General features: G+C 42.5%; 1 protein-coding gene across 3 annotated transcripts in view; it reads right to left on the minus strand.

Moving 5' to 3' along the window:
* The window catches only part of fignl2 (fidgetin like 2), a 41,291-nt gene that overhangs the window by 15,870 nt on the left and 12,213 nt on the right, over positions 1–13,208 (minus strand). Inside the window, exon 1 of one of the 3 annotated variants that reach the window (XM_073470161.1) lies at positions 1,175–1,541. The exons of 1 other annotated variant lie outside the window; for it this stretch is intronic. The gene's annotated coding sequence lies outside the window, so the exon portion shown is untranslated. Of the gene's footprint in view, positions 1–541; positions 641–1,174; positions 1,542–13,208 lie in introns of those variants that run through there. One more of the 3 variants, XM_073470160.1, reaches the window with a different exon arrangement.

Below are 13,208 nucleotides of genomic sequence, written 5' to 3' on the forward strand. Positions count from 1 at the left end.
AAACATGATGGAAATATAGAAAATAACATAACTACTTTACAGCAGTAATGCATCATTATGACACTGACTGGTTTTGCACACTACTGCAGTTGTCATTCTCTCTGTCTCAGTATGTATACAAACAAACAATCAGTAACCAATTTACATTCACTCATGTACCATTCAGAGAGGAAATTACGCAATGAGCACACGGCTGTCCCTGGACACCAACAGGCTTCACATACAACACTATGACCCCCTCTGCTCAAACTGACAGTCAACTTTTAACACTCAGCCCAGAATAACTAACTACGCTCCAGCAAAACCACAGCTTCCCCTTAAAACAAACACAGCCCTGTCCTTGTGCAGTTCAGAGAGAGAGAGAGGCTGAAAGGTGAAGGCAGAGTTAGGAGGTTTGGTTTGCTCAGGAGAAATGTCTCATGGTCAGAGAGGAGAGCTGCTACAACACGCTCAGCTCCAACTTCGGCCAGCGGTGCCAAGTCAAACAGCGAGCTGTGACAGCAGATCAACACGGAGATGCAGAGAAGACAGACAGCCTTACCTATTCATGCCTGCGTGTCCTCCATCAGATCTGAAAGCGCCACGATAATCCCTGGAGCAGACCAGACTCGTGTGTGCACTGCTATGCTTTTTTTCCACATATGGGACACCAGTCCACTCTCTCTCTCTCTCTCTCTCTCTCTCTCTCTCTCCCTCCCTCCCTCCCTCTACCTCTCCCTCTCTCTCTCTCGCTCTCTCTGGCCAGTGACAACAGAGTGAGCACTCAGCTCCCCTCCCCCATGAATTTCCCATCCCCCGCTCCCTCCCCTCCTTCTCTCTCTTTATGCTAAAAGTATTTAAGTAGGGAGAGAGAGAGAGAGAGAGAGGGAGAGAATGAGGGGAGGGCAGAAGGGAGGGTGGGGGACTGACCAATCCAGCTCTGAAGGAGAGAGAGGGCGATCATACAGGAGCTGGGACACAGAAGACAGTGGAGTAAGAGAGAGTTTTTGGTTGGAGGGAAGTGATCAGGGTAAATTTGGTTTGCCCGAGGAGGATCAAGGAAGAGCTGAAGGAACAGTGGACAGATTTTGGCTGTGGAACAATCTACTGATTCTTCTAGAAGTTGCTAGAAATATTCAATCAATTACTCATAAAAGAGGAACCAAATTGCTTAACGGCAGAAAAACGTACATACTTTTTCATTTCATAGCTCAGCTCCTTCACTGATGCCTTCCAACAAATTCCAACGACGCCCCAACATGTCACATCTTCTGTGTGTAACACGTACAGAAATAGAAAACAAGACAATAAGGTTGAGCTAAGTGCCAGCCTACTGATATTTACATCCCATGCTGAGTCAAACCATGCACCGTTAGTCTTTGTTGTTTCCATTACCAGTTTAAACACCTCGAGTTGTGCCAAGACGCACCTGAGGTCGACCATCTCAGGAGTCGGGTCCTCCTCCCTCCAAGTGGGTAGCAGTGACGTCAGGAGGGCTTTGTCATCATTCAGGGGAAAGTGGTAGCTTACACTTCCAGATTTATTTCTACATCCTGTCTCCATTTTTCATCAACAACAGGTAGATGCCAATCAAAATCGTAACAACAGCCTGAAAATCGATCATGATAAGTAGCTGCCCATGAACAACCAGGACACCAGTACACAGCACCAAAGAGGGTGCTGCTTTAAAATGTCATCGAGTCAAGAGGAGCACGTCATTAGTTTAAAGATGGCTGATGCACTGGGCTGACGTGTGAGTCACATAACCCCGATCCAGGATCATCAGACAACATATCTCAGTCCAGGGTGTTCCTAGTTCGCCAGGAAGGACGTAATATACACTATTTAATTATTTTAAATGATTGGTATTGACTTTCATAGAAGAGACCCTTATCTAATAAGTATTAATTTGCCACGGATCATTATTGGCCAATACTCATTCTAAATATTATGATCAGCGGTCTCTGTAACGGCTGATCAAAAGAGCCAATCAGATAAACGTGCAAGTTTCTCTACGTGCAGCTAAATTGCCGCAGGGTAACCCTAACCCATCGTACCCTGCCCGGGGACAACAGAACGTGTGTTTGAGGTGAACAGAGTATGCTGTACTGTTACTATCATTACCATTACAGGATTGCAACTCAGAGACTTGCAAATATGTTGTGCTGGTTAAACCAAGATGACACTGCAAATCCTTACTGAAATTGTAAGGAGACGAGCTTGTTAGCTATTAGCTGAGTCTTGTAATGTCTTTGGGAGCTAACAGAGCTAATAAATTACAGTGGAGCTAAACACACAGTGGGACTGAGACTTTCTGTTCAGAGAAGCGAACAGTTTACATTAAATACATGTACTAAAGTTCTTCAGCTGAGTACAGTTTGGAGGTAAAAGTACTTTGAGTTTGGAGTTACAGACACTTTCCATCAGTTTATTTTCCAAACTTCTGTCAGAGATGACCAGATACAAAACTTACCAATGGCTAGCAAGTTAAATGAGAAGACTAATCATGCAAACCCCTCAAAAAACAACAAACAGGCCAACTCTACAAAAGCATTTCTGGGATTAGTAACTGTTAATTTCATGTTGTGATATCTTACACACACTTCTTTTTAGGTGATGAGGTTTCTGGCATTCACAGTAAAATGTTTCAAAGAGAGCAAACACAACAGTTCTACTAACACCATACTAAATAGTGTTAAATGATTATGTTTATGATGCAACACTCATGTCGCTCAGAAATGTTTCAGAGCTCCATCTATCCCATGATCAGGTGCTGTTCCAGTTTCATTTACTCACTCCTCACACACAGCTGTCAGGCTGTTTTTAGCACCACACCGAGGGCCCAGTCATCTCCTCTTGTTACGCGGAGCCGCTACTCTAGTCAAGCTTCCCTGTTGTGCTGCCGCACAGGCTAGAGGATACCACCCACACACACATAACATTCATATAGAAGTGAGCACAGAATGAGCGGACCAGCTGAAAATAGAGAGGGACATTGTGATCATATGTTCAGCGGCCGGAGCATCCTGTGCACTTCAACATGTGACGGTATAAGGCTGGCCTGAAGGCCTGTTGAAATGAGATGAATCATCCTCTACTGTAGCCATGCTAGCTCATGTTGTCATTTTGGTAATTTAAGTTTTAGTTTGGTATTTTCATAGTTTGGGCTATCATTCCCATTGGTAATATTAATATCTTTATTCACAAAGTTAATTGGTGAGTTTAAGAAACGTGGCCACATTTAAAAAATAAATCAGGTAGGGAAAACTTTTTTAAATAAACTCATATGGAAGATAAAGGGCGTCAAATTGTGAAATTATCACCCAAAATGTCCGTTACTAAACATCCATCAATTTACTGACCGACTTCACGGTTCTACGTACCTTGACGTACAGTTTCCTGTTCAATGTTGGCTTGTTTTCAACGTATCTGATCGCCTGACTGCTCGTCTTTCTTGCCCTCTCAGATTTGTCATGTATCAATGTCAGCGTATTCCTGACTCTCAGCGATTACGTTGATGAGTACAATGTTATCACAGTTGGAATTGATGACAGCCAAATTAAAATCCAAGTTGTAATAAACCTTAATTATTCTTTTAATACATGGCCTCTGAAAGCTCTCTTGTTGGACTTGTGGGCTGAGCTATTTGAGGAGATGCCCCAGTGGTCAGTGACATGGCTCAAATTGGAATGTAGGGCAATAAACCCATTGGAGGAAACGCAGCAACTCATTAGAGTGGTTACAAAACTTAACACACCCAGTGAGTCCCAGTTCAGAACCACAATTAGACTGCTTAATGTTTTCCCTAATATGGGATCCTCAATAGATTTGCTAATGGTGTCTCTGTGGGGGTTTAGGTGAGGGTACGGTTGAGTAGGGATGTTGAAAGCAGACAACTCTGGCGCTCTCTCTATCACTCTATTGCCTTATTAGTGCTGAGGCAGCAGTGTGTGGACACAGGCAGCCTGCTGAGCCCAGCACTACTGAAGCACAAAGACTTCAGGGCCCCAGGACATGAGACGAGCCAAAAACAGAGAAAAATACGACTGAAAGAGAGTTTCAGTGAGACAGAGCAGGTATGCCTGCACAGAAAGGTTCTTGTGTCACATGAGTGACTTTGACAGGTGTCAAAAAAGATCCCACCTCCTTCTCTGATGCATTAAGATATTTCTGCACACTTGTGACAGCTCAGGCTCCCCAAACGTTCAGAGGACATTCAGTCCAGTGGAAACGGGGGGGACATGGTTTACTGTCAGGGTTGGGAGGTGCCTGGTGGTTGGAGGTTAATGGAGAGATATGAGAGGCAGACAACAGAGCCATTGCAGGCTGAAAATGACTCCTGAATGGACAGAGGGTGCAAGTCAACACGCTAGTCTTTGACCTCGTACTCCAGGGCATGTCAACTCAACACCTCCGTTCAGCAGGTTGCTCGCCCAACGATGAACTGTGTTAAAGGGTCAGCTGGTTTCATTGAGCCAAACTGATGAATCAGGCTTATGTTTAATTGGGTTAAATGAAAATCTGCATGCAGCACAGCCCCACAGGGTGATTAGCTAAGCAAAATATAATGCTTAATGGCTGTATGGACATAATTTCTCATCTGAGGGGGAGTAGATCAAAGTTGTACTAAGGCTGAGTCCTTAGCAGTGGCCATGGGTTTGATTCCACCCCATGGCCCTTTGCTGCATTTCATCCCCTCTCTCCACTAATCCTTGTCTATCTTCAGCCAGGATAATGAAAAATAAAAGAAAACTGTCTTGGTACTGTGGCAGCTACTTGGTATGAGGGTTGCAACAGTATATTGTTTTCAAGGTATACGGTTGTATAAAAATTGACAATGTCTGAACATAAACCATGTACATTTGGTTATCTATGGTATTAAATTTGTATTAGTATTATTTAGAAAATAATTATTCAAGTTATTATCAAGTTTCATGTCTGTCAGGGCATATGTGAAAGTTAAAGCATTTGTTAAACCAAAGAAAACCCTTCTATTTTTATCCTATCAAAGGTTATTGTAACTGATAATAGTGATAATTATGTCATACCGTATACTGTGATACCAAGAAAATGTGATTTTTTTTATATGATAATCATAGCATGAAAATTTCATACCGTTTCAAACCTACTTGGTACCACAAAATCCTGATGGCAAAGTGCTTGGCTCATGTGTGTAGGGCTGCATGTAACGATTATATTTATCAGCAATTAATCTGCTGATTATTTTCACGATTGATAGATTAATTGTTTCTTCTACAAATTTCAAAAATTGTGAAAAATGCTAATCATAATTTCCCAAAGCCCGTACTGATGTCTCAGAACTTTGTCTTTGGCCAATCAACAATGTTAAATCCAAATACAAAGAAAAGAACAAAATCCTTACATCCAAGAAGCTGGAAGAAGCAAATGTTTGACATTTTCGCTTGAAAAATGACAGACGATTAATCCATTATCAAAATAGTCAGCAATTAACTTTCTTTTGATTGACTTATCGACTAATCATTCCAGCTCTACATGTGTGTGAGGACAGTTATGATGTACCCCAGCTGTCACGTGCACGGTGTGGTTGAATGAAGTCTATTATACATACAAATAGGAAGGGGGTGGTGTTTAATATATTTTAAGCCAATCAAATTACATTTCTCTTGAAAAATGGGAAATAAATGCCCCAAAGAATGTTTGTGAATGCTATAATCTGTGACGCTGCTGCGTTCATAGCATCTTACATGAAAACACTTTTCTTAATTTTGTAAAAAATCAAGCAGCCTAACTATACAAGGAATTTTAGAGCAGGTTGTTTCCTGTCAATGTTGAAATGTATAATACTTGTTGCAGAGGGACAAATCTGCAAAAATCCAATACAAAATTCTCAAAAATGTAAGCAGATGTCCAGACAGAACAAGATTAATAATGAATGAGCTGAATGGCAAATTTTTTTCTAGCAAACATGCACCTATGTTACTTAAAAGTCCATGGACATTGTAACTGAAATTGTAGATAAGCATTGAGGTTGGAGGTTTGGGGATCTGTGAGCAGCTATAAGAACTGAGAGGAACAGACCTTTGGTATGAGACTTAAGGTCTGACCTCAGGAGGCTAACTGTTTCCAGGACTGTGTGGACTGGCCAGACCAAAACACTGCTTAAAGGGAAACTAAACATCCAAATTCAAACACGTAGGCCTGAAACCAGAAAAAGATGCCAGACAAATTTTGTACATTTTGTTTTTCAAAACAAACATTTCCTGTATTACCCGTTCTGTGACAGCATCTCAGAGCTCAATGAAGCACACCACACCAGTGTTCTACCTATGTGCTTTTACATAGCCACAAACAATCCACAAATGTGTGTGTGTGTGTGTTGGCGGTGATAATCAATTCCAGGCTCCCAAGGTTGGCCGATATCATTTCATTAGAGAAGGGGAGCGAGTGCCGGGGCTTTGGCCCAGATTAGGGCAGAGTAGGAAACTCTACCCCAGCCCCAGTTGCCCTGAAGAAGGCTGGCCAAGCAGTGGAGGAAGGGACAAAGTGTGTATGTGTGTGTGTAAGAAAGGGAGGCACTGAGGAGGGGGTCAGCAGGATTATTAGTGGGAGGTTCAGCTGTTTATTATTCCAATTCTATCTCTAACAGCTGAAAATTGGAGAATTAGGCGGCCGCCCTGAGCAACCTGGGGATCAATGCAGAGGGGTTAAACCCTGTGGCATGGCTCCTCACACTGACAGAGCTCACAGATACTGACGCAGCACATACACACACACACACCACAGAGGTCATTCACAAAACTTAACAGACACATCAGATTTACCGCTCTGAAGTGATAAGACACTCACGGACTTCACAGGTCGATGAATAGCTTCACACTTCAGACACGGCCGAGCGTTTGAAAAACATAAGGCTGTGTTAGTTAGATGCTAAAAGACTGAGGTTTGGTCGAAATTCTATTGAGTTTACTCTTTCATGCTGGGAAAATGTTTCTGCAAAGGCTCAAAAGAAAACTAGCATTCACAGAGAAACTCTTTTCGCTTTGCCTTTATGCTGCTGATCATGATCTGTGAGCCAAACGATCTCTTGAAACATGTTGTTGGATCCATCCAGCTATCCATCTCTCAATACACCCTTTGCAATCATGGACTTTCTCTGTTACATACACTGCTGGCATGTGCCTGTAGTGTCAGATGGTCTCTTGTCACGTCCATGCATGTTGCTAATCTGGAGAGAGACATGTGACACTGGGAACTGGGAAACCTGAACTTTCCACGCCATGCAGGCACGCAGTCTGAGTGCAATGGAAACAGGTCCATGGACATATGGAGGTCGACGGGTTGAATTTAGATTTTAAATGGGCTTCTAGATGTTTCAAATTACAACCTGTGTGGGGATTTTTTTGTTGTTTTACTTTCTCAGGTTTGTTTTCTGTGCTGAGGAAGTAGGGAGGCTAACATGTAGACAAACTAGGAGAGATAAAGGAGAGAGGGTTTCAAACCTGATGCAGTCGAACATTGACTCCAGATGTGGAGATCTTCACATCGGCACTGTGTCATCTGTAGAAATCTGATTGGAATCGCATTTCAAATCACCTCCAAATTTAGTTTGGATCCAATTAGCAAAAATACATTTCATGGGTTTTTTTGACGGTGGACACTGTGTGCTGCTCGCAAGAATATTCCTTTGTGTTAATTGTAGATTAAAACCTTTTAAAAGGTGAAATATGTAAGATTTGGCCACCTGTCAAATTCATATTTAAGACAAACAGGGGGTCACATATCACCAGAGTAACCACTCACTGCTGCTAACTGTAGCTGCTCTTAGCTGGTTAGCTGAGTTAGCCATGCAGCTAGCAGTTCGGACTGAGAGCTTGAGTGTTGGTGTTTTTACCGCTAGCACATGAGCTTTGGACCGGAACAGACCAGGGCTAGCTGGTTAGCATGGTAACTTGAGTAGATATCTCTGCAACACAACAAGCAGACATCATAACGTCAAAACTGGTATTTATTCACATTCTGTTGATAATTTTTGTCAATTTCATGAACTTTTTCAACTAAAATTCTTTCATATTAGCCCTTTAAATGTGTGTGTGTGTGTGTGTGTGTGTGTGTGTGTGTGTGTGTGTGTGTGTGTGTGTGTGTGTGTGTGTGTGTGTGTGTGTGTGTGTGCGCATCCTTTCAGCGTGCCAACTTTAAGCTGTAATTAAAGACAGTTAGCTAATCATCTAGCTGCAGGACTGAACACTAGTTACTGTCAGTAAGACACTAAAAGTGATTTAACCTTGCCTCATTCCAGCTCCAACCACTGAACACACTTGTGTAATGCATAACTGCCATTTCCCCCTTGAATCCAACCAGGCATGCTTTTCATCAAATAAAAAAAATGAAAAAAAATCATTGATGCATCTAATGATATGTACTACTGCAGGGGCGACTTCTCCTCATGTCCTACAAATGAGGGCAGGTTGATCAAAAATGATAACTGATGCAAAACAGAACCTTGCTTACTGTGGCAAGTTGTAACTTGATGCTCAGTCACTGACATTAATTTGCAAAAATGCTTACTTGATGAAGATGATTTCCTTAAATAATGGCATGCATTTATTCACTGTGAATAGGTCAGTTGCAAATTGCATGAATGTATTCATTATTTCGAATATCTTCCAATGGATTCGCTCATTTGGCACAAGGCTGAACAATGACTCACACAGCACACTGTGCACTTTCAGCCTATTCAGCTGGTTGAAAGAAACTTTATCCTTGGACTTTTCACAGTCGCACAAGTGTTGCAAACAGCAGGCATGCAATAGAAAGCTAACACTAATAATAAAAACTGAATACTTTGTCACCTCGCTCTTCCTACAAATGTCTCCACAGTCTGGTGCAGTTTTGTGTCAATTATCACAAGAACATCTTACCCTTAACTGAGATAAACCTCTGGCTTGATTCCTTTAAAATAATTCATAGGATATTGATCAAATTATCTCTAGTGGTACAGGTATGTGTGAACAAAATCCCACTTAATTATGGCTCAATCACCATCCTCTCGATGCAGCGGCTATTGATAGATGTGTTTGTGGCAGAAAAGATTTCTGGAAAATTGATTGAACATTGATTTAATTTTGAAAAGACAATTCATATATGTAGGGCAGGCATTGGGAGAAATCAATGCTTGCCATCTACATGCAAAATAGAAGAGTGTGAGCAAGTGCATCCAGTAACACCATGACTTCACTGGGAGGAAATATAGGAAATATGAGTTATTTGCGTGCGTGCAGCCATTCGTGTGCACACGTACGTGTACGCATGTGTACGTATGTTTGAGTGTAATAAAAAGAAAGGAGCTCAACCCAGACCACTCAGAGCCTGGCAGATATAAGCAAAGGAATAATATCAAGAAGCCAACACATGCATACACACAGCTCTGGATAAGTGAAGAACTGTGGTGGTTAATCATGTAACCACTCACATTTTCTTTCAACTCTGGTTTCTTGAACTTTGTAATGACTGAACATGCTCAGAACTGATGAACAAGTCAGGCTTCACCTCAGGAAAAATAATTGGTTTCCGCTTACGTGATTGTCACAGACTCCAATAGCTCTTGTTGGTCTATTGGTCCCTCTATTTTCTCCTCCATCAACAGAGGTTGGTAGGGAGCTAATGGCTATTCTCCACTCCTTATTAAACCTTTTCTCCAGGGTCTAACTCGTTCGTGCCCAGTGTTCAGGGAAACAGGGGCAACAGAGCGGGGCACGGCTCACCGGGGTGTCTTTTCTAAAATGTCCAGCCTGTTGGAGAAGACCTGGACAAAGCAAGGAGCCTGGTGAAAGCTGCCTGTTGTCCACCTAATCCGAGCTATGGCCCCGTCTCCATTGACAACGCGAATCCGAACAATGGTCTCTTTCAAGAGTCATTTTCTTCACTGACACACTGACATGGCAACAATGGAAGAAGACACTTAAGCAATGGAAAACCTTGTCCATGATCACACATGTGCTTTCTTCACAAATGACACAGGAAGAAAAGTGCATCTGTAAATGACTGTCAAAAATAAATAGAGTTTTCCTCAGAGAAAGAGCTCTGGGAGCAGACATGTGAAGCCACAGGCACATAAGATCAGTCTTCCATATCTTCACTGATGATTGCAATAAACAGAAGCCCAGAATTGCCACTTGTACCAGACCAAAGGGTGAAATAGGCTTCATCGTGTGGTCTGGTATAAAATGATTCCTCTTCTTCTAGATCAGCTTTTCTCGCCGTGCTTTTTCCTTTCCTTTGAGCGCATTTGCTGACCAACAGAAAAGGAAGATGAATGCTTCCATTTCAGATGCCGAGGCCCCCTTCTCTCATCTCCTTCAATCCAGATTTCACATTAAACTTGTAATAGCATACGACCCTGCAAGGCACGATTCTCATTCAGGTGGGCCATGTTATATGAATGAGATTTGGTGAAATGCCAATATTTATGCACATACATTCACATTCAGAGCCTCTCTCATCATTGCATCTACTTCGGTACTAAAGAAAGAGCAGCTGTCATTTGAAACATCAAATTATAGTGAGGAATACACAAACAGGTGCACGTGCATGCACATGGAAATCCGCCACAAACCACCTCCACCACAAAATGTACAACTACACCACACTGTTCAGACACTGGTTCGCCCGTAACAAGCTTCTCCCCTCCGGTCTGTGTCGCACTATCCAGCCAGCTGGCTGCCCAGCTACAGCTACAGTTATTGGGAAGGTCATCTGTCACAGACTGAACTAGGCTGTGGCCGTTTGGCATCCCCAGGAGGTCTGCAGAGAGAGGAGAGGCGTCTCTGAAGGACACTTTCCCTTCTCTCCTTTGCTCTAATTCAATCGTTCTGACAGGGTAGCGGTGTCCCAGTGTCTGCCAGCCCAGTAATCTCTGTGTAATTGAGTTCCCAATCAGCCATCCATCAATAATGCATCTGGTTCCATGAGGGAAGAGACGACCACTGCTCCGGCCCTCTGCATGGAGGAAGGAGACAGGATTCTGCTCCGACTGGACAGAGAGATCTATTACTTCCTGGAGATCATTCACTAGACTCTCTGGCTTATATCACTCACAAACACAAGCTTCTACAAAATTGGGATTATTGTGTTATATCAGACGGTATCATGATGGTGGGTGGTTTGCAGAGCTGAAAACATTGTTGTTCCGGACAAATTCAGAAATCAGCCCACGAAACATCATAATTCAATGATTCATCCGCACTGTTTTGTGTGGTTAGATGACAGAAAAGATTCAAGGAAAAAGCGACATCAGAGAGATACTGAAGCCTCTCCTACAGTGTTTTGTAAGGCTTTCTTGAAAGATACACACAGGTTCGAAGTCTACCTACATACTCCTCACTTTTCAATTGCCGGTGCATGCCAACCTATCAATTAGTGACTAAGACCATGGTCCTCCAAGGTTAAACTGTACAGCTGTCTGAATGATTTTCAATTATACAGCCAGGAAGCCCCCGACAGCTCACTGGTTACCACCTCCCTCTCTGGTCTCACAGGGTCATTTATAATACCTAAAGCCTCCCATGGATAATTGTGTATCACCACCTCCACAGTGTTATCTCCATTTTCAATTTCCGATCTTGGAGCACCTGGTACCCCCCTCTTAAAGCGTCAGTACGCCTTTGCACTGTGTTATGAATAAAGTGCTTTAGATGGAACATTTTGAGAAAAAAACCTCTGTCGAGAAGTGACGCATACGTGTAATCAGACTTTTTACAGATGCAATGCTTTGAAGGAATATTTAGTCTAATAAAAACATTTCTCAATACAGTTTAAATGTCGGTTATGATCTTTAAACTATGAAATCACAAATAATTTCTGATGATCCGCAGCTCCCCACATCTTAGTTACATCACGCTCCCAGGATCCCTGTTGTGTTGTCCCTTTACCCTTGGGTCTGCCAGATTAATGGCTCATTTAAGTCCCCATTACATTACATTAGCCCATTCAGCCAGCGCACACTGTACACTCCCCAGCAAATAAATCACATCATGAAAATATGAATCAATCTCAATAAGTGACTGTACATAATCTGTTTGATGTTAAAGACTATGACAAAGGTTTATACTCAGAGCAGCAAATTACTGTCACTCACAGGGATAGACTGACTCTAATAGCTCTGGAGCTATTGAAGCTGTTGGCTCGTCACTGAAATAAGTCTATGAAGCTCAGGGAAGGGGAATATCCTCAATGTTACTGCTATCAGATTTCACAACCAAAAAGCCAAGTTAGTCAGTGTGAGGGTGTATTACACTAGTCAGTGGTCTGAACCGATTCCTGTGGGTGGCTGGTTGGGCCAAAAGTCAGGAAATGCCACAAACCAGCGCTGCTTGCCCAAGCAATTTCAGAAAAGTGATTCTGTGCTGCTTAAGAGTGTGACAGCATGTTCAAGAAAATTCTGTGGATTGTAGGCACGGAAAAGGCACAGATGTGGTTCACACCGCACACCAACACACACAACAACACTGTTCCCAGCTGGAGGTTAATTCAATCCCAGCACCTTCCATTTTGAGGCTGCTGTCAGGCTCAGGCCTGCAGTGTGACATTGTGAGGGAGAGGTAATTACATTTTGGTCCAGTCCGGCGACTCAGCTTCTATTCAGAAGGTGCTGTCAGTGCCCTCCTCCTATAGACCACAGCCACCAGAGGAATGTCCAGCTCTGAGCACACTGCTGTGGACAAAACAGCTCCACTGACTGCACCACTGCACTTAACAGGCTACAGAAGTCAACTTTCATGTTTAAACTAAAAACATTTATCAGCAACCTTCCCTTTATCAGAACTTCTTTTTTTTTAACACACTGACTCTGTTATATTTCAATTTAAAAATCAGGTGCATGTTACATGTTACTTCAGGTAATTAAGGAGGTGGAAATATAGAAAATAATAACCTCCAAGGTCTATCAATTACATTACAGTCAACCAGACTTGTCAACATAGCATGTTTTTCTGGCAGACAAGCACAAAAGTTGAGAGATTTTCAACTCGAAGCACTCCGACAGCTGCACAAAAAAAGCAGAGTGCTCTAAAAATGGACACTGGGAGCAGCGCTTGTTCTCTAGGTGAATGCATGCTGCCGTAGACGCTCTCTCCTCATTGGGAACAATTGAAATAAAGATGCTGGGCTCAGAAAAAATGTTTTGTGGATACGGACCCTTTAAGGAGCATATGAAACTTTCATTTTTTTGTTGATTCTGGCGGCCCCTGTAG

The sequence above is a fragment of the Pagrus major genome, chromosome 7, assembly GCF_040436345.1.
Source record: "Pagrus major chromosome 7, Pma_NU_1.0".
Lineage (NCBI taxonomy): Eukaryota > Metazoa > Chordata > Actinopteri > Spariformes > Sparidae > Pagrus > Pagrus major.